The sequence below is a fragment of the Cervus canadensis genome, chromosome 32 (assembly GCF_019320065.1).
Source record: "Cervus canadensis isolate Bull #8, Minnesota chromosome 32, ASM1932006v1, whole genome shotgun sequence".
Lineage (NCBI taxonomy): Eukaryota > Metazoa > Chordata > Mammalia > Artiodactyla > Cervidae > Cervus > Cervus canadensis.
Window position 1 is genome coordinate 8,809,503 of NC_057417.1, and position 22,069 is coordinate 8,831,571.

Sequence of the window (22,069 nt, forward strand, 5' to 3'; positions counted from 1 at the left end):
GCCCCACAGGAACTCACGATTCCATGACAACAAGGATGGCTCTGAGTGATGGGCATCCATCCATTGTTTCACACTGAGGACTGAGGCTGTTCAGAGAAAAGACAGAAGCTGGGGCAGTTAGTAAGCATCTTCGCTGTAATGGCAGAGCAGAGCCAACCTAAATTTGGCGGCGACAGAGGTCAGTGACAGACTGAGACCTGGTCCTGGTGACACCATCTGACCTTCTGCATCCAGTAGACCTAGAACAATTCCTAGAGTTTTTAGTTCTGAAGGTTAATATTCTTCCTTTCTGCTTAGATCAGCTTGGGTAGGGTTTCTACTGCTTATATCTAACAGAAAACTAACTAGTACAACAGTTCAAAAAGGTGTTACCTGACCAAAACTTAAAGCAGGAGATTCTCGTCATTCTTATGTCATTACACAGCGTCACACCAAGGCTGAAGGGCCTTAATGAGCAAAACTCTAACACACAACAGGAAACTATAATGAAACAAATTACAAGTGCAGAAATGGGACGTGTGTGTGTGTAAACACACACACACATATATGAGGTGGTAGTGGATTAGTCGTTGTGTCCAACTCTTGTGACTCCATGGATGGTAGCCAGGCAGGTTCCTCTGTCCATGGGATTTTCCAGGCAAGAATACTGGAGTGGGTTGCCATTTCCTTCTCCAGGGGATCTTCCCCACCCAGGGATTGAACCTGCATGTCCTACATTACAGGCAGATTCTTTATCACTGAACCACCAGTGAGACCTGTGTACATCTATACACAAATGTATTAGATTGGCCAAAAAGTGTGTTTGGGTTTTTCCATAACATCTTATGGAAAACACACATATACACACAGACATGTTAGTGGAAAGAGCAGAACAAATAAATGGTATTGAGTCAATTGAATATCATTTTACAAGAAAAACAAGGCATGCTAGATCTCATCTTTAATTTGGAGAAAGTAAATTCCAGGTAAGTTTGAAAAATTTAAAGATAAAGCATAAAAATATCAATGATTATAAGAAAATAGAAGTGGCTCTTCTTATAAAAGCTAGATGGGGAGGAAGAACTGCAGTGTCAAGAATAAAAGTGATGACTCAGAGATTACCTTTTTATGAGGCACAAGATCCTGCAGATAGTCAAAAAGGCAGTTGACAGGCTGTGTTTATAACACGGGTGTACCTGACGAAGGCAAACAGACATGGCGTACCAAGAATCCCTACAATTTAATAAGAGAAAAGATAAACTGATTGAAAATGGAAAGACTGTGCCTAAGTGATTCGCACGGGAGGAGCGATACCTCCTATTACTAGTAGTCAGGAAAATGTAAATTAAACAACATAACCACATGCCATGCTGACACTCAATAAGTTTTAAAAGCTTGCAAATATCCAATGTTGCCCAGCTAGTTTGCAGTGTTGGGAAGACTGAAAATTGTTCCAATGGTTCGCGGTTAAAAAGTTGATAATATTTGGGTTGAATTTAAAAATCTGTGCAACTTTCACTAATTATTTCCTTTCTGGGAACTTATCCAACAGAAAGAAAAAGTACCAGAAGTAAAGAAATAGATAAAAGTGTTTATCACCACAATGCTTACTTTACCCAGAGACAAAACAAACCCAAGGCAAAAATAATCTAAATGCTATCAACGAGGACAAGGCTGAAGGAACTGTGATGTGAATGAATTGTGAAATGCATTGTGAAATATTATGCAGCTATTACAAAGGATCAGATACATTTTTAATACTGTTATGAAGGAGGAAATCATACCACGTGAGAAAGTCAACTTAGTCGATAAAATGTAGAATATGAGTCCGTCCTTAAAACACACGCACACATGAGCCTGTGTATTTGTGTCAACAAAGGAGAGAAAAACAAAAAGCACAAACCAGCATGTAAGTGGGAATTCCTCAGCTCCAAGGGGGACAGTGGAGGACTGAAGGGGCAGACGGAGGGGGCCACCTATTCATTTTACTTTACACAGTTCCGTGTTGCGTTAATAGTTTCAAAAGCCATGTATTAACCTTTTTTCCTTCAAATGAACTAAAATAAAGATTTTTTTTAAAGGACAAAATTGTCTCTGGAACTTCTAATTAAAAACATTTTTAAAAAGGAAACGGAGAGGAAAGGTAGTCAGTCTTGGAACCCTTCTGTGCAATTTTCATTTGCTCTCTGCCTCTAGGAAAATGCATCGTGTGGAACATTAAATATACAAGTCTCTTGGCATTCATCCAGTCGGAGCTTGCCCCACTGAAACTTAATATAGGCACTTCCATAATTAAATGCACCGAACAACTAAAATATCCTTATAATTACCACAAAGCTGATATAATTGCATACAGACTTTTATTAGATAATAGTATTGTCCCAACATGAACACCAAGATAGCTGCCACAGAACAGTCCTCCTAGCTCTTTGATTTACCTAAAATTACCCAATTAATCTGCAGATTGCCACTAGGAAAAAATAATCTTCTAATAAATATCTTTGTCAAAACAGAATCAAGTTATTAGATTTCTATGTACAGACATTTCTTACTTTGAGAAAAGAAAAAATAAAACTTCAAATTACCAAAAAAAAAAAAAAATCTTTCTCTTTGATCTAGCAGGCAAATGTTATGGGTGCATTACATGTGAAAAGATTGGTTTTATTTTATTCTAAACTTTACTTTTTTGGACTTTCCTGGTGCTTTTATTTTTTTGGAGTTCCCTGGTGGCTCAGATGGTAAAGCATTTGCCTATAACAAGGGAGACCTGGGTTCGTTTCCTGGGTGGGGAAGATCCTCTGGAGAAGGACATGGCAACCCACTCCAGTACTCTTGCCTGGAAAATCCCATGGACAGAGGAGCCAGGTAGGCTACAGTTCATGGGGTCCCAAAGAGTCAGACAAGACTGAGCAACTTCACTTACTTTTTTTGAGCCGTTGTCGGTTTAAAGCAGAGAGTAAGGTACAGAGATTTCCCATTTACTCCTTGACCCCTACAGGCCTAGCCTTTGCTATCATCAACACCCACTCCAAAGTGGGGTATTTGTAACCACTGATGGACCTAGAAAAATAATTATCACCCAAAGTCTGTAATTTACATGAGGTTCACTTTCGGTGTACATTCTATCTGGACAAATGTATGTGTAATGATACATATCCTTCATGACAGTATCATACATGGCGTAGTTACACTGTGCTAAAGATGCTCTGTTCCCCCATGCATCCCTCCTTCCCCCTCTAATCCCTGGCAATCCCTAGCCTTTTATTGTCTCCAAAGTTTTGCCTTTTCCAGATGCCGATGGAATCATATCATGCATAGCCTTTTCAGACTAACATTCTTCCACTTGGTAAGATGCATTTTCATTTCTCACATGTCTGTTCATGACTTGATAGCTTATTTTATCTCTCTTTTTTAAGATTTTTTTTTAATGCGGACCATTTTTAAAGTCTTTATTGAGTTTCTTACAATATTATTTTTGTTTTGGTTTGGTTTTTTGATTGTGAGGCCTGTGGGGTCTTAGCTCTCTGACCAAGCAGAAAACCTGCACCCACTGCACTGGAAGGTGATGTCTTAACCAGTGGGCTGCCAGGGAGGGCCCTGCTCATTTTATTTCAATGCTGAATAATATTCCATGATCTGGATGTACCACTGCTTATTGATCCATCACCCTTCTGAAGGATATCTTGGCTGTTCCCAAGTTTGGTGACTATGAATAAAAGCTGTTCTAAATACTCATGTGCAAGGTTTAGAGGAAGAAAGCTTTCAGCTCTTTTCAGTAAATACCAAGGACCAGGACTGGCAGATCGGATGGTTAGATGTTTTGGTTTCTAAGAAACCACCAAACTACCTGTCAAACTGAGTGCGTGATAAGTCGCTTAAGTCGTGTCCAACTCTTTGTGACACTATGGACTATAGCCCACCAGGCTTCTCTGTCCATGGGGATTCTCCAGGCAAGAAGACTGGAGTGGGTCACCATGCCCTCCTCCAGGGGGTCTGCCCAGCTCAGGGATCGAACCTGCATCTCTTATGTCTCCTGCATTGGCAGGCGGGTTCTTTACCCCTAGAGCTACCTGCTAGCTTTACCACTAGCGCCACCCTATCTGTCAAAGTAGGTGTACCATTCTGCATTCCTACCAGCAAATTATGACAGCTTACTTTCGCTCCACATCTTTGTCAGCATTTGGGGTTGTTGAGTGTTCCAGATTTTGGCCATTTTAATACATATACAGTGGTATTTCATAGTTGTTTTAATTTCCATTTACAAGTGTTGTTTATTTTTTTTTCCAAAAACAAAACAAGACAAAACACCAAACCTCAAATAAAAACAGCCTGAAAGATCATTGATGGGAAAGGCAGTTCAATTACAGTGACAGATGTTATAGGCAAAATTGTGCCCACCACATTCATATGTTGCAGTCCTAACCGCATACTATTTGAGAATGTGACTGTATTTGGGGATAGAGTCTTCAAATTGAAAGGAGGTCCTATGGATGGACCCTAATCCAGTATGACTGTGTCCTTATGAGGAGAGGACACTAGATCATAGACACCCCCAGAGGGATGCCCGTGTGACAGCTCAGGCAGAAGACAGCCATCTAGAAGTCAAGGGGAGGCCAATGCTCCTGGCACCTTGATCTCAGACTGTCAGCCTCCAGAACTATGGGAAAATAAATTTCTGTTATTTAAGCCACTCAGTCTGTGGTACTTCGCTACGGGAGCACCTACAAACTAACACAATGTACATTATAGAATACTCCACAGTCATTGACAAGAAGCAGCAAGACTACAGATCCTAAGAATATTCTCAACACATTGCTTGGACAGATGAATATACTGTCAAAGTCTTAAAGCTACAAGCAGCATTGGATGAAGGGGACGGACTGTCAATGAAAATTGTTTGGACAAGACTTTGGGCCAGTAGTTTCGCAATCACAAAATCATTCTCTTTCTCAGGTGTCCTCCATTTCAAATAGCTTATGTTAATTTTGAAACTTGCTAAAATCCTTGATGTATCTAAGTTAATATTGAGGGGTTGGAGGGAGAAGACAAAAAAATGAAAACTCTTTTGAAATGACATTGTCAATCAAGTGTTTATCCTGAATTTAAAAAGCATGATGATTTCTAAACTCCAATCTCAAAAACACAAAATTTCTAGTGGAATCTCAGGAAGGCACAAGAAGGAGTATTTATCATTTCTGGTCGTGGGAATGGGGTAGGGGAGGACGTTGAGTCCTCTAATCACCACCTCTTGGGGAGCAATTCAGCTATCCACAGAGGAGAGTGACTTTAACCCCCAGGAATTCTGGGGGACACAGCCAGAAGCAGGTCTTGCAAGGGCAAAATGGCAATTGGCAATATGTGCTTTGTCTTACAAATCCATATTCATTTTACGTTCAACTCCTTAGTACATCTGAGCTGGCTATAATGTAAAATCATGTTTACAATTCTTTCATTTCTCTCTTCTAGGTCAAATGAGTGCTCCAAGACATGCACTTGGATTTTTCTGTGGTTGAGGAGCCTTGATGTGCATTGCTATGTGGTCGTGATAGTCTGGCAACTCAGAAGGTGATTGCTGTTGTTCAGGGGCTAAGTCGTGTCTGACTCTTTGCAACCTCATGGACTGCAGCACACCAGGCCTCCCAGTCCCTCACTATCGACAGTGGGTCAACAGTGGATGCCAATTCTCGTCTTACTCTGAAATACCAGTGGTCCATGCTTGATTCCCCTGACCAGTGGAGCTCACTACGATTGTGAGAATCATGGCTAATGTATCTGGCCCTCAGTACATCCCCGGTGTCATGCCAAGCCTTTTTCATGCATCTTCTCACTTAATCCTTCTAACACGTATCTATTTTCCAAGATCAAACCAATGATAAAGACACTGTGATAAATAGTGTTTGGCTATTTAAAAAAAAAAGAAGAAAGAAAGAGAATAAACAAAAAAAAAACCCACAGCTCTAAGGAATTATACCAAGGGATGTTTTCTGGTTTCGGTTTAGAGGAAACCCTCTGCCTTTGCACGTGCCCATGTACATGGCCATGCACTTCACCCCTGAGAGGGCATCCAGGCCTCCCCTCACTTTGCTCCAGAGTCATCTATAATCTGCATTGCAGGGGAGACTCTTACACCCACTTTTTTTAAGGAGTTGAATTTACAACTCCATTTGTAACACCTACCTGCACACAACAATTGACTAATTACACTCTGGTCATTAAAGCAGATCAAACGATGAAGGACAGCAAATCACTGGGGTCCACATTATCATTCATCCTAGCAGAGAGCAGCCCCTACTCCGGGGCCTCAAATGAGACAATCATTTCCCGGAACTTGGACTGTGCGCATAAAATGGTCCTTAATTGTAGCCCTTCGAATACCCCCAGCGATTTAATGAGTCCTGGGGCACTGCAGGAACCAGGGAAAGAACTAGAGCTCAGATGATTAAAGTTACAGTTGAGACTCCAGAGAAGCAGTTAGCAATTCACAATGTATCACTGAAGACACATTTCTCTCCACATCAAACCAAAGCTATGGCAGGATGACTTTCATAAATCCAAGGTCACCTGAAAATAGTGCAGGACTCCAGAGATGGGTCCTGGGTTCTTAACTTGCTTCACAATGAGTTTTTCCAGACTCCATCACCTTCCATCAGCAAGGAACCCCATGGTATCATAACACCGGCTACATCTCATTCTTCTTAATGCACGGCCTTTTTTCTTTTTCACTTTCATAACACCCCAATTCCCTTTTGCTTCAATGGGTGCTTTTTTAATGCAGCAGAGCCCTCTGGGTCTTCCCAAGACAGACCCCTTCCCATGTCCTCCATCTGCCTTTTGTCTATAGAAAAACTTTAGCCAAAGAATAAATTTAATCAGAGACATGAAAGCATGAGACCACCTTCTCTGGAAGATTGCTGCATTCCTCGATTAAGCTGTCTTTCCTTTTACTCAATACTTCAAGTGTTGGATTCTTGAGCAATGCACAGCTGAAGCTGAGTTTACTAACACTTTGACTTCTTTATGGATCCTTTCTCCTCTGGGAATTTTCTCAACATTTGGATCCAAAGAGGTCTTGTGTCCTCTTTTCTTTTCACTCCAGACTCTACCTAGATGACCCTGTCAATTCCCATGGCTTAAACATGACTTGTATATCGAGACGTCCAAATACAGCAGAGTCACTTCCCAGGGTCAGGTTCATACACCCAAATGCCTACTTCACATTTATCATCACCGATGTGGCTTCAAACATTGCACCTACAACTTAATTAGCCATCTTCTCCCTTAGACCTAATATTGATTACTCTTCTATTTCTGCCATCTCAATAAATGCTACCTGCATCTGCCTAGAACATTCCAGAATGAAATAAGAGCATCCACATGGCTTCCTTTCACATGTTCACCCATCATTAACAATTAATCTACAAGTCACATTGAATCTCTGGCCTCTTATCTCATAGATCAATTCAGTTCCCTTCACTCCCACAGCCATTATGCTCACCCAAAGGCTCCATCATTTCTCACCTGCAACAGCTCCCTAACTGATGATCCTCTCCCATCTCCTTCCACCGCAATCCATTCTCCACACTGCAGGGAGAGTTATCTTTCTAAATGGAAAATTTGATCCACTTCAATGGTTCCCAATTGTCCTGAGAGTAAAAGCCAAACTCCTTAACTGGCCTTAACAGAGCCCTAAGTTATCTGGTCCTCACTTATCTCTAGGTTCACTGACTGTGACTTTTTCCCATCATCATCGATAAACTCAAACAGGGATGCACACACACACTCATGCACACACACATACACACACACTGACCCACTTTCTGTTCTAAGAACACATAATTCCCTTCATCTCCAGCCCTTTGACATGCCATGTCCTCTACGTGCGGGAACACGGTCTTAATCACATTTCTATCTTCCTTCCTACTCCTTGGCATCTATCAAAGGCCCAGCAACAAAGTAGGTGCCAAATAAATTATTGTTAAAGGAATATTGGGTTTCCCAGGTGACTCAGTGGGTAAAGAACATACCCACAATACATGAATTACAAGAGACACAGGTTCGATCCCTGGGTTGCGAAGAGCCCCTGGAGGAGGAAATGGCAATCCACTCCAGTATTCTTACCTGAGAAATCCCATGGACAAAGCACCCTGGTGGGCTCCAGTACAAAGGGTCGCAAAGAGTCAGACACGCCTGAGCAACTAAGCGCAGAAAGGAATACAGCAAGACGTGCAGCTCCCTAGCTGTCGCCTGCCTTCCTTCTTTCTTTCCATTCTGCCGAAATTCTTAGATACAAAGACACAAGCTCTGTACTCAATGCAGGGTCCAGCTTTAGCCTAAGCTTGTTAGTAGATCTGAATAATTTTTAGCCTGCACCCTCTTCTTGCTATCATTCTCCCCTCATCGTTTCATTATTACATGCACATGCTTTCTTTTGTCTTAATCATCTTACGGTTTACTGAATCTGTGCTTTTATTGTAAGCCATCCCAAACCCATGTTGAAGTAGAGACGGAGTGAAGGCAACCATAAAAGTAAAACAAATATGGCCATAACCAGCTATAGCCGCTGCCTCCCCCCACCCCACCCCAGTGCAGCCTTTCATGCTTCCTGAAATGCTGAAGACCACTAACACTTGATTAAAAAGTCATCGTGTATTTATGGCAATACAGGTTACCTGTCTATACGATAAACCTGGGACAGGAAGGCCTTGCGGTAATATTGATCTAGGTGAGTAAGAGAAGCGTGTCATGGTTTTATGGTAATAGTTTACAGCAGAGTCACAGTGATTAACAATTGCATTCAGAGAACTCCTGCCCTCTAGAGATAGGTCTTGTTTACATCCTGCCTGCCACTCACCGGGAGGCCAAGGGGCTTTGCTGAAGGTCAAGGTTGACCATAAACTTGCTCTGTGCAGCCTTTCCCATCACTGCCAAGCAGAAAGGGTACCTCCCTCCTGGGGGTAGATATTTCATCTTTTTCCTCCTCCTATCACTGCATTCTTGCTATTACACTGTACTAAGGCTTCCCTTGTGGCTCAGCTGGTAAAGAATCTGCCTGCAATGCAGGAGACCAGGATTCGATCCCTGGGTTGGAAAGATCCCCTGAAGAAGGGAAAGGCTACCCGCTCCAGTATTTTGGCCTGGAGAAATGACTGTATAGTCCATGGGGTCGCAAAGAGTCAGACACGACTGAGCGACTTTCACTCACCTCACTAGATTTTTAAAGTCCATACATTTCCCATAGAGTTCGGAATCCATAAGGATAAAGATAATTTTTTCTCTAAAAAGATCTTTAGGGACTTCCCTGGGAGTCCAGTGGGTAAGACTCTGTGCTTCTATTGCAAGGGGCATGGGTTTGATCCCTGGTCGGGGAAGTAAGGTACCATATGCCACAAAAATAATATTTTTAAAAGAACATGGTATGTAAGGAAGGAGAGAGTTTGAGTGATCAGTAAAGAAGAACAGAGCGACATTGGGGAGGGCAGGAAAGGGGAAGTGAGGCGGGGAGAGAAGAGAAGAGACAGGGAGGTCTACACCCCTCCTCACTGAAGTTCATTCCTGAATTGCACACAAACGCTCTCCCGAGTACACAGTGTTAACATCTCCAAGGCAGAATCATGAAAGTTGCTCAGTCGTGTCCAACTCTTTGCGACCCCGTGGACTACACAGTCCATGGGATTCTCCAGGCCAGAATACTGGAGTGGGTAGCCTATCTCTTCTCTAGGAGATCTTCCCGACCCAGGGATTGAACCAGCATCTCCTGCATTGCAGGCGGATTCTTTACCAACTGATCTATGAGGGAAGCCCTGGAATCATGAAAATTTTAGGTCAAATGGCAGTGTTAGGAAGCATGTTATCAGGGGACTTCCCCGGTGGTCCAGTGGTTGAGAATCTGCCTTCCAATGCAGGAGACACAAGTTCGATTCTTGCTGGGGAAACGAAGATCCCACATGCCTTGAGACAACTTAGCACACACACCGCAACTAGACAAAGCCTGTCTGCTGCAAGGAAGACCCAGTGCAGCCAAAAGTTATAAAAAGAAGTATGTTATCAGTATTCTTACAAAATACTGATGCTTATTTGTATATGTTTTTATTGTCCCTCTTGTCCACGGTCATCACAGTCCAAAAGAACGTTTGGTGATGGGCAGGTACTACCCATCTGTGCCGTCCAAAACCGTAGCCTCCAGTCACAAGTGACTAGTAGGCGCTAGAAATACGGCTTGTCTGACTGAGGCAGTGAATTTTCAATTTCATCTCATTCTAACTCATTTACATGTAATTTAAACAGCCACACGGGCCTCGTGGCAGCCACCTCCGTCAGCACAGGTAGAGATTAGAAAAATCCTTGAAAGATAAGGATTTTGTCCACTTTGTGCCCTAAAGATCTGTGGAAGGAGAGGAGGGAAAAAGAATGAAAGAAGTAACAATGGAACAGCAAGATCTACATTCAACCAAGATACCTGAAGGGGCTAATGCTCTAAACCCCTGTAGCCAAGGTTTGCTCTGGCATCATTTAATAATCTTGAGGTCCCCGGTGGATGCTTCTCAGAGGGTCTTCTCTGCCCTCCAAGAGCTGGAACCTGCAAACAATGGTGCTGGCAGCAGGGGGTAACGGCGGGAAGAGCACTAAGGCTCAAAGGTCCATCGTCATAATCCTGCCTGTGGAGCTGTGGGCTGAGAAACACAGGACGGGGCACCTAACCCTGTCAATGGTGGGCAGGGAAGGTTTCCCAACCAGGAGATTCCAGAAAGCTAAATCTAGAAAGATGATCAGGAAGTCTATCTAGTTTGGAGGGTCAGGAAATCTTTCCAGGTGAAGGTGATCCACGGGTAGAAAGGTACAGCGCCCTCGGGGGGAGTCACGCCACACCCAGAGGCCGAGAGGCGGCAGCAAGCATTAAGCACACGGCCTGGACTTGCCTGGTGGCTCGGGGGGCAGGAATTTCGTCCGTCAATGCAGGGGACACGGGTTTGATCCCTGGTCCAGGAAGATCCCACATGCTGGGGGGCAACTGAGCCTGTGTACCACAACTACTGATGCCCGTGTGATCTAAATTTCAAGCTCCGCAACAAGAGAAGCCACTGCAGTGAGAAACTTGAGCACTGCAACCAAGAGCAGCCCCTGCTCACTGCAGCGAGAGAAAGCCCATGTGTAGCAGCAAACACCCAGCACACCCAAAAATAAATAAATATATATATATATATATTTTTAAAGCCCTGTTTTCATATCCCCATTGATACCAATACCTGACTATGAACAATGCAGGTAAAGCATGAAATGCCAATGAGCAGAACATAACAATTCCACATCCATCTCAGCCACAGTTATCCATAATGTTGATAATCATTAGAATCAATAATCATTATCACACATCTATAGAATGCTTTCTGTGACATACACGTTTTAGGCCACTTTGTAACATACTCTTTGGCTTCAAAAAAAAAAAAAATTACAGGTATTGTTTGAGCCAAGTTTGCACAGAGGCACCTTAGGTGGAGGAGGAGCTGTGTTGAATCTGGAGAAGTGCACTTGAGAGATGAAGCTTCAGGATGGGGTGACTGAGAGGCTCAGCGGTGAGGAAAGGAGAGCCAGGGGAGTGCCTCGGGAGAGTGGAAACCATCCAGCTGGTTCCAGCACTTTCCACCACTCCCGACTGCCTTACACTGGACCCAGGTTTCTCATCCATACTATCTGAATGGGTATTTGAGCCCATTGTTTAGGGGGTGTAAAGAATGACACCAGATCAATACTTCGGGGGTTACATTTATTTCTAGGTCCATTTATTCCTCCTCTCCTTGCTTCCTTGGGTCCAGGAAGGATTAAATGGCCTCCCGTTGATAAACACAGTACAGCAAGTTAAAACAGATTTATTTATCTTGTTGGGTCCACGCGTGCTAAGTCACTTCAGTCATGTCCAACTCTACTTGACCCCATGGACTCCAGCCCGCCAGGCTCCTCTGTGCACGGGATTCTCCAGGCAAGAATACTGGGGTGGGTTGCCATGCCCTCCTCCAGGGGATCTTCCCGACCCAACCCAGGGATGGAACCTGCGTCTCTGGGATTTCAGGTGGATTATTTACCGTGTGAGTCACCGGGGAAGCCCCATGTATCTTGTTAACAGGTGATACAAAGAAATGAAAATGGGAGTAGCAAACATACTGACACCAGGAACTGAGTTATTAGTGACTCACAAAGCACAAAGCCCTCCCTCTCTGCTCACAGGCAAAAACATTTGTTTGGATTTTCCTACTAATCAAGAGTGGGGTGGGGGATTAACTCATTTCCATAATTACAGGTGCCTATATTGAGAAAGTAAACCAATGACTCAATTCTGTAAGATTGCTCCTCAATGTAGAAGCAAAAGGAAGTTTTGCTGAGTAACAAGCATGCCACTCACTGTTTCCTGAGCACTCAGCCCACACCTCCTTACACTGCGGGGTATCCAGGAAGCCCCTTGATGCCACGAGGCAGACACCGACTGTCACGTCCCTGACATCACAGAAAACAGATGCTTACATGAGTCAGGAGAAACGCTGCAGGTAACAGGTAGAGTCAGGATTTGGACCCGGGCAGTTGGATGATGTAGCAATGTCTGTGTTTTCAGTCCGTGTGCAAACAGCCTGCAACATAAATCCTCGGGGCACATCTCCGCATCACCAGCACAGAGGACATTTAGGTCTCTTGCTGCATCCTTGTATATGGCTTTCTGGTGTTACACCAACCCGCAATCTCATAAAAGCAATTCCAGGAGGGAACTCATATAAGCCACTCCACGCACACACTCCTTGCTGGTCTGGCATCCCCACCCTTAACTTGTACAGTAGTTGGAGGAACGGAGGGAAAAGATCCTTCTCAAAACCTCCCCTTAATACTGTTTCTCCCACTCACTTTCTCACTGATTCAAGCGGGCACTGAGGTCAAGTCACCTTCATTAGCAAGACCCTGATCGGATGCTTACACGACGTGCCTAATTACATATGGGCCGCCACACAACCTTTTCTTCCCCTGTGCTGGAATTTTAAAGAACCTAAAACCACTCTTAAATGACCCTGGAATGCTACATTAGAAATGTAACCCAGCGGTAAGCTGAGACACCAAAAGACAGGCTGCCTCCTCTTTCTCACACTACTTTCTCCATGCACCCATCACAGCACAGGGCACTGTGTGTGCCGGAAAGGGGGTATGGATGCTCTGATTCGGCTAACTGCGAGGAATCAGCTATTTACAGGAAAAATGCAACCACTCAGCTCTCAGCCACCATCAACAGAAAACAAACGTATACGCAGAGCATCTGGAGACACCTAATCAGGTGCCTGGTTCCAGAGAAACTCAGAATGTTGTACCCCAAAACAAGAGCACTGCAACTCCTGCAAAATAATCCCCTGGGTCAGGAAGATCCCCCAGAGGAGGACACGGCAACCCACTCCAGTATCCTTGCCTGGAGAATCCCGTGGACAGAGGAGCCTGGCGGGCTACAGTCCCCAGTGTCACGAAGAGTTGGACACGACTGAGGCGAGTTGGCACACAGGCACGTGCATCACAATCGTTACATCAAGGCTTTGAAGCATCCAGACGCCTCTCAGAAGGCAGTGAGGGGTAGACATGAGAAACGAACATTTATTTTTTTTCTATGAATGAACTGATGTAACAATAATTTAATTCTGAGACTTTAATGGAGAACCACCGCATAAATCTATTGTATTTTACATGCTGTACTTCACCTCTGTCAAAATCCTTTTCTTTCCTGATGACGTTAGTGAAGAGTTGTGAGATAGTTGGCACTTCTGATTCTGGACGTGTATAATACACTGTATACTTGTAACAACAGAAAGCTAGGACGTTCCATCGTTCTGTCCTAAGGATAAACTCTACTTTCTCTTTCAATGTAGTTTCATGGAAACCATCCATACATCTGCTTAAATTAGTGTATGAAAATGTATGTCTTTTTGTCTTCTCTTCCCATTAAAGCTTTACCAGATTGAAAATGATAGCAAATGGCTGTTTTGTCTCAATCCAAAATGAATTGCATTGCATAGCACTGGTACCAAAACAGAGGCTATACATGTGCTTTGTTGGGGAAGACTTAATAGGAGAAGAAGATGGCTGGCACCAAAAAAGGGTGCAGAATGAATCCAACATAGGTGTATATACTTCCAGGGTTTTTTCAATCAGCAACCTGAATGACAGCCCTGTAAGTATACAGCAGGGGCTCTCAATTAGGGTGACTCTGTCCTCCAAGTGACATGTGGCTGGTTGGAGTGCTACTGTCAGGTGAAGTCCAGAGATGCTGTGAAATCCTCAGGAGGCCACAGGAACATCCCCACCCTATCATAACATCATCAGGACCAAGATGTGAAAGGTACCCCGGATGAGAAACCCTGACCAGATATGCCTTGCAGTTAAAAAAAAAAAACAAAACAAAACACCCATGAATCATTCAGAGAAAAATTATTGAATTAAGGAAACTGTTTCTGCAACCAGAATACAATCCTCCTCCAAATACTACACTTAAATTTGTCATGAATGAGAGGTGGGGGGTACCACTCTTGTCAGAGAAAATGTGTTATCATAACGTAGGTATAATCCATCCGCCAATGGGAGGCTGACCGAAATGTGTGAGGCTTTTGAACGAGTCCTAACCCTTGTGTGAGTGGATGGTTGGATGGCTGCCTCTTCCCTTCCTGAAACGAAAAAGAACAGATGTTCTCATCTTTTACCGTCGTCTTTCAGAATGATGAATAAAAGGTTTCATTTACTGACTGCTAAAAATAAAAGCCTTCCCATAACTCTTAAAGTCTTTCTGTGTAGCGTAAAGGCTGGCCTAAATATCTGGATGAGGAATGCTAATTTTTTTTAAAAACACTTGGTATTAGCAAACTTTAAGTGTAAATAAATATGTGATTTGTCCATGCATGTAGGGATACACAATACACGTGCATATTCACATAGCCGCAAACAGAATTAACACATGGTGCAACAACAGGCACTTCTGTACCAACTTCTGTACCAACAGACAAACTTGCAAAGATGCTGGTTACTGTAGTCTGCACATTAAAATGATTAAACATCAATACCAGGTTTCAGAAGGTGCTGGCAGTCCGTTCAACGCCTACCATATTTTTCATAACATATAATTCAAATAATTCATTTCTACATAGTTCACTTCAAACAGGTATATAATTGTTGGTCTTGAGGGATCGACAGGGCCATTATTACTAAATTTTCCACTAGATTGCAAGATGACATTTCCAAATCCACTTCACTTATGGCCACAGGTTCCAAACAAGGTCTTTCTGGCAGACTATATAACTCTACTGTACACGAAATCTGTCAGACAATCTGTCACATAACCATAGATAGGAAATGTACATAATGCAATGCTTGAAGGAAAAAAAGCCCAATAGACCATGAACTTTTAATGAATGAATTTTAACAGTTTGCAGTCTGGTGTGCTGTTTTCGAAGTTTTCCTGCTGAAAAAGACTGTGACTCTCGCTTCATGCTTTCCGAGACTTGATTTAATTAAAATGACAAAGAGTGAAAATATATCTTTCACTCCTGCAAAATGGGAAAAAAAAAAAAAAAAAAACAACCCACAAGCCCATGCTTATTAGTATTCTAGACAGGGGCTGTTTCCCTCCCAGTTTGGCACTGGTTTGGAAAATCAGGACACTTTAAACTCTCATTAAACCCCTTTCTAGCATGTGCCTTGTCACTAAGGAGCCTAGGTAATGGAAACATGATCCCATCACAATGCCTGTCTCTGGTTTTCTTCCCGCCCTTACTATATTCCAGGTTTTAAATAACAATATCTATCCATTAACTATTTTTTAAATTTATTTGGTTTGGCTGCTCCAGATCTTAGCTGCGGTACATGAGATCTTCAGCCTTCACTGCAGCGTGCAAACAACGTGAACACTTAGTTGTGGCAAGGATGGAACCCACACCCCCTGCAGTGGGAACTCACAGTCTTAGCCACCAGACCACCAGAGAAGTCCAACTACAATTATTTAGAATTATTTAGAATATTATATACAGTAACTATAACTGATTCCATTACTCATGTATGGATGTGAGAGTTGGACCATAAAGAAGGCTGAGCTCTGAAAAAGTGATGCTTCTGAAGTACGGTTCTGGAGAAGACTCTTGAGCATTCCCTTGGACCGCAAGGAGATCAAACCAGTCAATCCTAAAGGAAATTAAACCTGAATATTCATTGGAAGGACTGATAAGCCCAAGCTGAAGCTTCAATATTTTGGCCACCTGAGGTGAAGAGCTGACTCACCGGAAAAGATCCTAATGCTGGGAGAGATTGAGGGCGGGAGGAAAATTGGGTGGGCAGAAGAATGAGATAGTTGGATGGCATTTACTGAGCATGGCCCCCATTATTAGAACAAGACCCAGTTTCCCCCTCAGTCAGTCTCTCCCATCAGGAAGCTTCCATAAGCCTCTCATCCTTCTCCATCAGAGGGCAGACAGACTGAAATCCACAATCACAGAAAACTAACCAATCTGACCACATGGACCACAGCCTTGTCTAACTCAATGAAACTATGAGCCATGCCGTGTAGGGCCACCCAAGACAGACGGGTCATGGTGGAGAGTTCTGACAAAACGTGATCCACTGGACAAGGGAATGGCAAATCACTTCAGGATTCTAGCGTTGAGAATCACATGAACAGTATGAAAAGGCAAAAAGATAGAACACTGAAAGATGAACTCCCCAGGTCAGTAGGTGCCCAATATGCTACTGGAGATCAGTGGAGAAATAATTCCAGAAACAATGAAGCGATGGAGCCAAAGCAAAAACAACATCCATTTGTGGATGTGACTGGTGATGGAAGTAAGGTCCGATGATGTAAAGAGCAATATTGCATAGGAACCTGGAATGTTAGGTCCAGGAATCAAGGCAAATTGGAAGTGGTCAAACAGGAGATGGCAAGAGTGAATGTCAACATTTTAGGAATCAGCGAAATAAAATGGACTGGAATGGGTGAATTTAATTCAGATGACCATTATATCTACTACTGTGGGCAAGAACCCCTTAGAAGAAATGGAGTAGCCATCATAGTCAACAAAAGAGTCCAAAATGCAATACTTGGGTCCAGTCTCAAAAAAGACAGAATGATCTCTGTTCGTTTCCAAGGCAAACCATTCAATATCACAGTAATCCAAGTCTATGACCAGTAATGCTGAAGAAGCTGAAGTTGAATGGTTCTATGAAGACCTACAAGACCTTTTAGAACTAACGCCCAAAAAAGATGTCCTTTTCATTATAAGGGACTGGAATGCAAAAGTAGAAAGTCAATAAATACCTGGAGTAGCAGGCAAATTTGGCCTGGCATGCCCATTGTACAGATAAGGAAACTGAGGTTCATTAAGCTTAAGTAATCAGCCATCAGTCCTTCCCAGCTCCCTGTCCACCCTGTCACCCCAAGCTGGAAATTTGGAGGTCACTCTGAATTTCTCAGACCTCACATGCAGTCAGCAAGCCTTGGTGAGTATCTCACACACACTTTCTGGCTCCACCTCACCCTCATCAGAATCTTATCTTCTGCCTGGAATGCGTACAACAGCCTCCTAACTAGTTCCTTCACCCTCAACTCCACTGTCCACTCAGCCCGGAGGAACATGTGGAAAAGCCATCCCCCCCCTTTCAAGTCTTGGTATGACCCCTAAGCTTGCCAAGGACAAAGTCCCATCACGTCGGGCTATCCCAACGTTGCATTTTTGGGGTTCTGTGGTCTCTAGCTCGTATTTTACTCTGTAGCAAAACCAGACTCATTTTTGTCCCTCCCGAGCCTCTCTCCACACCCTTCACTTCTCTGTACCACAATCCGTGCCTCTTCATTTCTTGGATATTTTCCCCTCATTGTACCTTCTGCCAGGGACACTGCTTTCTGAACCCTCGAGCGCCTACAGTGGGGAAAGCATGTTGAGTAAGGCAGACGCCACCCCTGCCCCAGTGGACTTCACAGCCTGCCCAGGGGAAGCTGACAAAACCAAAAATGCACGCTCGATTGTAATCGTGACCCACACTAGGACAGAGACTACAGGGAGTGCAAGGAAGGAGAAGAACAGTGACACTTTGTGGACACGAATGCCATACTAAGGGACACCATATCATACACTATCTGTTTACATATGTCTCCACCTTTCGGAGGGTCACCACTGCCCAAATAATCACTTTGGGGTCAAGCAAGAAACATATGTGGGCCCTCAAAAATGTTACTTGAATTGATGGACAGATGGACGGGTGGATGGGTGAGTGGATGGATGGGTGGAAAAAATAAAAAATGAATTAGTAAGTGAAGGAACATGTTCCCCTATGGTTTCAACTATATAAATCACTGATTAAGATTGTGGCCTTGGTAACAAGTGTATCTTAGAGGCTCTCATATATAAGCTTGTAAGGACCTCCTTTACCTGTGGGAGAAAAGTTCCAGAGAACACTGGGTGTTTTCAAGCATTGTTAAGGCTCCTGCTGACATCCTTGAGAGATTCTCAGAAAGATCCTTGTGCACTAGAGAGTTGCTGGGGATAAATGCTTCACAAGGAAAAAGCAAAACAATGCAAAACCCTCTTAAGCAAGGCATGCTCAGCCAGGATGGGGGGATGGGAAGAAAAACAGCAGAAGGAACATTTTTACAGAGGAGAACTGTGGTTTATTTCATTTTTGCTGATTGCGGGAGTGGGGAGAAGAGGAGAAGGATGAGGGGGAAAGATGAAGGGGTCCTGCAGGAGGAAAGGAAGAAAAATAAGAGGGGAGAAAGGAGCTCCACGCTTCTGAATTGGGCAGAATTTGGCATGGAATGGATATGTCTTTCCTGGAGGTGGACAGAAGAGCCGCCATGGCTCGCCCGGGTCCACGTGAAGACCCAGCGGCAGCCCTTCAGGACATCCTGGGATTGGATGCCGGCTGCCGAGTTCCGTTCCAGTGAAACGTTAAAGCGAGATTCTTCAGGGTGTCCGCAGAACTCTGGCTCCCGGCGCTGCTTCCTGGAAGCCACGCCCTTCTGAGTGGGAATCTCTGAGGGCGGGACTCGGCAGCGCCCACTGCTATCAGATTCCAGAGTTGGAGGACCCCCTCGGTTAAGAGACCCCCTCCCCGCCACATCCCCCTGGTGCAAGAAGGCAGGGCAGACAGAAGGCAGGCGGTATGTGAAACCACATCATGGAAACAAAACCTGGCTTTGGGGAAATCACAGAGACAAGAGGCTGATGTCACCGAAGACACGGTTTTCATGACTTTTGCACACTGCAGGGAGGACGCGCTGAGGGGATTTTCAGAGGGAGGACAGAAGAGTATTCAAGTCTAATCAGAAACACACATATCCCAGCATAGGGAGTTTCCTGGTGGTCCAGTGGGGAAGACTCAGCTTCCGATGCAGGGGGCCTGGGTTCGATCCCTGGTCGGGGAGCTAGATTCCATAAGCCACAACAAAAGATCTCACATGCCGCAACTGAAGACCTGGTGCTGCCAAATAAATTAATCAATTAAAAAATAATTTAAAAAATAAGAAATATTTCAGTACATTCAAGAATGCTTCTTCCTTTAAGGACCAAAGGACTACCCCAAAAAGCCTACTGGGAGGGTACGACTAAGTCAAGCCTTATCCCCCTGATCCTCCACCCAGATGGTTCAGGCCTAGACAGCATTAACCCGTTCTGTCACCTGGAAGCTTCTGAGAGAAGCTTGGCCGACCATCAGCCTTAGGGGTCAGAGAGCTTCGGAACCAAGCCTGTGAGTTCCTTGGCCAAGCATTGGAAAGTTACTCTGGCACGATGTGAAACCGTCAGCCTACACTGCTTTCCAGGAATTGAGTCTGTGCAGAGTCACCCTATCGGTGACACGTGACCCACCCCTGCCCACCGGTGACCGGCTCGAGGTTTGCATCTGACTCAGGAGAGCAAGGACTCGCTTCCCCGTATTCGGGTGAGGGAGAGCTTTCAGTCCATCCTTCTCCAGGGGCTAAAGCTATGAAACTGTAAAACCTGGGCCATGCGCCTGCGACGTGAAGACAGCCCGTCAGAAACCAGAGAGAACAACGCTGACAGCAGAGAACTGGAGAGAGCGCCCAAGGTGGGGTGGCCCTGCGGGTCCTCCTTACTCCCCATCCCACTTACAGCACGCCCCCTTCCTCCTTAAGAGTCCTGGCTCATTTGGCAGCAGCGGCATCAGACTCTATTACACCTACCCTGCCCTGTAGCTGGCAGCCTCTCCATCCCAACATCCCCACCACAATCAACATCAACAGCCCACTCAGGGCCTCTGCTCCACCATGCCTCTGGGCAGCGTCCAACACCCAGGGCTCCGAATCCTCCTCGTCACCCATGCTGACAACATCATCTCCTACTCCACTCGGCTGCCTACTCCACGGACCCATCCTCCACCTTCTCACCGGCCCTGAAATCCCAAGCATCCTGTTTCCTGAGCATCACCTGTGTCTCTCCAGCTCATCCCCTCTGGTCACGACGACACAAAACCCACCTCTTGGACATTTCCAGTCCCTGGATCCCCACCCCCAACTCTACTGCCTTCCACGTACCTTCTCTTTCCTAACTTCTCAGCCTGAATGCCAGAGACCAGGACACAAACCATTCCCTGGTCCCTGCTGTCCACTTCCTCATCTCTCTCAAGTTCTCAGGAACAAACTGCTGATGCAGGTCAGCCCAGCTACCCTTTAAGCATGAAGTGCACACTCCTTCCCGTCTCCTCCATCTCCAAGACCTCTCCAAGCTTCTATTTTGTGCCGCAGACCAGTTTTCTTGGCCTACTCATCAACCTGTATGAATTTGAAAATGAGCACGTGAGTCTCAAATCTAACAATGCTTTCACTTCTTAATTTCTTTTTTTAATCGGAGGAAAATCATTTTACAATGTTGTGTTGGTTTCTGCCATACAACAACACAAACAGCCTCCCTCCCCTCCCCGCATCCCACCCCTCTAGGTCATCACAGAGCACCAGACTGAACAACTCCCCACTAGCTGTCTGTTTTACACATGGTACCATACACATGTCAATACTACAATCTTCATTCTGCAAACTGTTTTGATTCAAAACCTTCTGAACATTGCTCTTGTCTTTGCACTGCACAGTCTGAGAGGGACTCAGATTGGGCCAGTGGTCGGGGCCACATGCCCGCCTTGGTCCATTCAGATGAGCTTGCAAGGGGGCAGGTGAGGCTTGGGAAGGGGCAGCACCGGGAGGAGCGGAGGCTGGGCAGGTACTGAAGCCACGTGCCTGCACGTCTATGAAGTACCGTGGGCTCGAGCTGCTTGTGGGTTGCTTAGCAACCGGAAGTAGTTCGGAGCCACATGCAAGAGAATAGAGGTTTGGGGAAACAATTTGTCAGGGAATCAGGGAGAGACCACCGCCTTGAGCTTTTCAGTCAACGCCTTCCCCTTCCCCAGACGGCAGGTCGGATGAGCTGGCCATCCGAGAGGCGTGGGGGCCAGGGCTGAAGGGGGTCAGGCCATGGCTGTGGTTCCCCAGCAAGTCCATCCTTTGCCCAGGTGTCTCGCCAGGGCCTGAGCAGAGGCGCAGTCCAAGGTAGAAGCCACAGTGATTTCTGCCGAGCTCGCAGCATGTTAATCACGCCTGTCAGGCTCCCGGGAAAGGAAAGGTTGGCTGTCCTGACAATCTACATTAACGTGGGTGGATGGTGTTTGATTATACCTTCATGACGGCGGTTTCCATTTGCATCTTTCATCAGAGGCTGAAGGATGTGCTATCTGCCGTGACTGTCCTGTAGTCACATCCTCCCTGCCGGTACGCGGCTGACCTCAGTGAGAACACAGCCTGCAGACAGCAGGGAACCATCAGTGGGCATCGGGGGGACCCAGCGACCCTTGAGTGCCCTGGTTTTTACAACAATAAAAATGACTGCATTAGTTTCCATCCAGGGTCAGTTTCCAGGGAACCTCTCAAATCCACAGAAGCTCAGACTACTGTAGGAGTGCGGAACTTGAAGCCATAGACAGCAAAAAGGCAAAAGGAAGATGCCCTTCACTGATAGTCATCCACTGACCGCATTATCCTTTGTAAAACTCAGCAAATATTTACAGATGACCAGCCCAGCACTGTGTACAA

The 22,069-nt window shown here is 44.9% G+C and overlaps 1 protein-coding gene across 12 annotated transcripts in view; it reads right to left on the reverse strand.

Moving 5' to 3' along the window:
* RBFOX1 (RNA binding fox-1 homolog 1) overlaps positions 1-22,069 on the reverse strand; it is a 2,068,635-nt gene that overhangs the window by 1,287,737 nt on the left and 758,829 nt on the right. The gene's annotated exons all lie outside the window — the stretch shown is intronic.